Source organism: Crinia signifera, chromosome 1 (genome assembly GCF_055691185.1).
Source record: "Crinia signifera chromosome 1, ASM5569118v1, whole genome shotgun sequence".
NCBI lineage: Eukaryota > Metazoa > Chordata > Amphibia > Anura > Myobatrachidae > Crinia > Crinia signifera.
Window position 1 is genome coordinate 84,006,008 of NC_139217.1, and position 5,252 is coordinate 84,011,259.

The following is a 5,252-nucleotide window of genomic DNA, read 5'->3' on the forward strand; positions in this document are numbered from 1 at the left end:
GGAATGTGGATGACTGCATGTGAATCAGAATCGGCTAAAGGTTGTATATGTTTTTCAGCAGGCTCCAGCAGGAACTGAGGCCCTTATTCTATTTCACTCATTCTGACAAAATATTTCTTAGATGGACAAAACCATGTGCACTGCAGGTGAGGCAGGTGGAAAACCCCACCAAATCTAATTATCTCTGCACAAGTAACACCTGCCGTGCACATGGGCCCTTATTCTGGTTGATGCTGTAATATCCGCGTGCGTTCGTGCCGCCGATGTTTTGTGTCTGCGCATGTGCAGAGGCGTCTCTGCGCATGTGCGAGCGGGACGCACGGCCACATTCCGCATGAAATGTATACACTACGAACAGGGGGTGGAGAGGGGTGTGAAGGGCTGTTTGGGCTCATTACCATATGTTTACACCCCACGTTTCATGGGCGTTCCCATGCAAACGCTGGGCGTACGTATGGTAATGCGGCCGTGACGCACGTGTGGGGGGCGGACATATGACATTGCCGGATGTCAGCTGCCCGCCCAGATCCCTGCTTTTGCACGGAGAAATGCCTATGTGGTCTGAGGTTGCGACCATCGAATGATGGGGGAGGTTCCCTGAGATGGAGGAGGTGTATTTATGAGAAATACACGTGCGGTCCGTTCGGACAGCTTCTTACCGCGTACGGACGGAGTTGGCGATCCGTATGGAAGGCGGGGTTTAGGACGCACGGTGCTGGCCGCATATTCGGATCCGGCCGCACCGATCAGAATAAGGGCCATGGTTTTGTTCATCTAAGAAATATTTTGTCAGAAAGAGTGAACTAGAATAAGGGCCTCAGTTCCTGCTGGAACCTGCTGAAAAATAGCCCTGGTAGTAGGTGCTCTATATTGGCAGGGAAGAATTACTGTGTATCCCTGGCTTTGCAGTTATGACCAGTACTCTAATATGTTGGGTCCCCAGTGTAAGACAACATGCACTTTAACAGATGTATTTAGTGACTGCAGACGGCTTACAGTTGCTGGCAAGCATTACAATATGTGCCGCCGTTTACTGTTAGCACTTTTAGACTACATTATAATTTAAAATTCATGAAGTGTGAGACATGGGGAATGACTGAATACACAAGGAGATAAATCACCCCTGGTAATTCACTGACAATTTGTTATATTGCTGTGTTCAGTTAACCCTTAACATTTACAATTACCAGAACACACCAAATGTAAAGTTTTATATGTATATTCATTATACAAGTACTGTATTGCACAATTACCATTTACCATTACCATGTCAGATACAGTATGAGAGTGACTAAAGCTGATGCTGAGGGTAAAGGTGAATACACACTGTACAATTTTATTGACCAACTATTTTGACCAATTTTTTTCATTTCTTACCTTCTGAACGAAATTGGTTAAAATATATTTCAGTGCGTTTACGACGAAACGAATGATGATGCGCATACCCGCCAGTTGTTGATCACGATTGTTTGTCAACTGTGCATGCAGCTCAATTTGGATATCTTTCAAAAATAGCCTATAAACTGTAGCTAGATCTGTCGTCTTTCGTCTGTCGTCACCATCTTTCGTCCAGGACACTGGGTTCAAGGGAAATGTCTTTCAACATAATTGGTCCAAAAAATTGTACAGTGTGTATGCACCTTAAATCATTCCCTGAATATACAGAACATACTAAGGATCAAACATAGGGCCTGATTCAGACCTGCTCGCTAGGCTGAGTATATTCGCTGCCTGGCAAGCTTTTAAACGCCACCACCCCCACCAAGTGAATCCCTGCCCTAGCATGCCAGCAGATGTGTACGCTTACAGATGTGATCACAAGCGGCTGCAAGGAGAAAAAAAATCATTCGATGGTCGCTCACCATTGAATGATTGCGAGTCAACCAGAATGACCTCCAAAGACTCTTGCGACTTGGGCAGACAGTATAATAAAGGCGGTGGACAGGGGATGGGCATTTCTGGACAGGGACTGGGAAGTGGCTGCTAGTGCCCACAAGAATGAACCATGCTATGGGAGAGAAGTGGGTGAGATGATGCAAACATTGCATTTACAGAGCTGCAAGGAGGCTAAGGACAGATGGAGAAGCTGCAGCTACTGTACCATAAGACTTGTGCAAGTTTCAATGGAGGAGTCATCCATGATGTACATGCAGCAGAGTGGATCATGCTCCTCCCAGATAGTACAGCGTCCAATGAACAGCTGCACGCCTGTCAGAGGAGGCTGGTTGACAGTGCTGGAGCCACATCACTACATAGAAAGAGCCACATGTGGCTCAAGAGCCACTGGTTGCCCATTGTTGGATTCAATGAATTATAAATGGAAGTTGCCGTGAGAACTTGGATGCAGAGTGATTGACAGACGTTTGTGGGAACTAACAGGGCTAGCTAATTAATTGCAGGAGTGTTGCAATCAGCGTCAGCTCCTACCTTTGCGAAGGTGGGGGTTGCCAGTTGCCATGATGCCTTCTCCAGTGGAGGAAAGCTTCTACCGCCACCCGGGTCCCAAGACTAGCATAATAAAGCTGACATTCACCTCATCAGCTGCAGCCCATAGGAGCTGGCTAGGGCTGACAATTAGGCAGGTAGTGGCTTCCTACAGAAAGCCAGCTTTCTACTAACTCCAGCCGAGCTGGCAGTCCCAGAGTAGGAAATCACTGCCAGTCCCAGTGTGGCCAGTGCAGTCACGGACTATAACTTGCTCATTGCAGTGATGGATTTTACTTTGGAAGCTGCACTCCAACAGCAACCCATAGGTAAAATCCGCCACTGGTTACATTGCAGCTGTTTCATTGTGTGTATGAGCCTGCAAATGTGTCAACACATGCAGTCAAAATGGTTCCAGCATTTTAGTTCCAATGGACATTCAGAGCAATCATGGGGTTACTGAAATGTTCAATTACTGTATGCAAAAAAATGTGTGCACAAGTGTCTCCGGATCTGAGATGGCAATTGTGGATGTCTCATTGCAAATCCTGGAGGCTGTGACATATTTTCACAAAATATGAGACATGTTTAAATATTGACTAGTATTGTACAAAGAAGATCACCTGTACATTATATGCCGAGTGACGAGTAGTGCACTTTAACAACAAGAAAGCATTAAGTACATAAACTATTTGTTCACTTTGAGCATGTTTATTTTGACATTAATCACATTAAATATAAACAAAGGTGCCAATATACAGTGCAACTTTTATTTGCCAGGTAAGTCAATTCCAGCCAGGTTGACCAAACTTTGGGCTGTGGGGGTGATTCTAATCTAATCGCACCCCTGCGCGTTCACACAGGGGAGCGATGTTTCGTGACTGCGCATGTGCATAAACATTTATGCGCATGTGCAGCCGCATTGTGTGAGCAGCCATGGCATATTGATTATTCGCCAACCGCAGCACACAGCAGTGCGAGTGGGGGGCATGTGGCGGCGGCCCGTGGTCGCACCTATGGGAACAGCCAGAGTTTCATGGGCATTCCCATGGAAATTCGGCAGTGGTGCAGGGGGCGGGCAGCTGACATCAGAAATGTAGAAATCACAATGATTTCACCGCCGCACACAAGGCTGCAAATGGATGTTTGATGATGTCTCAGCTTTGTGGGTCAACCAGAATCACCCCCGTGTGTGGACTGACAATGCCCAATCAGTATCTAGTGTAGAAGATGCCTGGGAAGAACATTGATTTCCAAAGCAATCTTGGGCCTAATGCCGTGTGCAGGTCTTCAGCTACCCATGCATGCTTTGAAATGCAGGTGAATCCTCAATAGTCAGAGATTAGTAATTTGGCTGAACAAGATCTGGTTGACTGATTGATGATGTCTAGATTGACAATCATGTGGTTGACCACTAATAGATGCCTAAAAATGGTAGACAGTGTCTAGATCGACAATAACAGAAGATCGATGCAAAAAAGGTTGAATGGAACATGGTTGACAGTGACACGGTTGACAAGTTTTTCATGATGTTTTTGTTTTAACCACCTTGTTCATACTTTACCATCCCAGTGGACATAGAGGGAGAATAAAATAGTTTGTGAAACACATCAATGCACCGTGCCCAAAGCATGGGGAGCACAGCGACCTAGATACAAAAAATGTGAAAAACTAGCGTTGACCTTGTCTCTCTTGACCTTTAGTTTGTGCCAATCTTCTGTTACTGTTGCTTTAGACGCTGCCAACTATTTTTAGGTGTTTAACTAGACAGGTTTCACCATTAGTGGTGGACCACATGATTATGGATCTAGACATCTCTAATCTCCTATACCAGAGGTGGCCAACCAATCAGAAGCAATGAGCCAAAAAATATGTTATGGTAAGACAAAGAGCCAATACCATGCAGAAAATGATTGATGTTTTCATTTCACTTATTTCAGTGTTGAAAAAAAGGACTCACAAAAGGTAAGTAAGCAGCCCCCACACCCGCTCTGCTATGCAGCCGCAAACCTGCTCTGACATCCGGTTGCCGAACCCGCTCTGCCATCTGGCCACCGCACCTGCTCTGCTGTCCAGCCACTGCACCCAGCCTCTCACCCCCTCACCCAAAATAGCGCATGGACAGAGGAGGCAAGCGACAGTGCCGTGGGTATGAGAGCTGGTACACCGGAGTATTGCACCGTCAGAGGAGGCATGCAGCAGTGCTGCAGGTGCGGGAGCCACATCTCATTAAGAAAACCACCACATGCGGCTCAAGATCAACAGGTTGGCCACCCCTGCGCTATACCATAACCTGGCTGAACACATATGGCACCAAACTGCACACTTATCTGGTTGATGAGACCAGGACACAGCTACCTTTTTTATTAGTCTTTCGAAAATACCATATTTAATCCAGTTGTTTTTCGCATCATACTAATTAAATTGTCCCTCCGATAAGAAAACCATTGCTTTTAACTGATTTTACAATATACCACCTCAAGATGTTCAGTAGCAATTACATTCACATAATCTAGAGCTTAATCTGTGCATGCTCTAACACTACAACTGGTAATCTAGACAGACTAAGGGGCAGATTTATTAAGCTTGGAGAAGAGAAAAACTGGAGATAAAGTGGAGAAAAGGTAAAAGGAGATAAAGCACCAGCCAATCAACTCCCAACTGCCTTTTTCAAACACAGCTGATTGGCTGGTGCGTTATCTCCTTTTACCTTTTCTCCGCTTTATCTCCAGTTTATCTCTTCTCCAAGCTTAATAAATCTGCCCCTTAGCTACAGTTCCTATGTCACTTTTATTATCACTGAATTAGATCATTGTCAACCATATTGC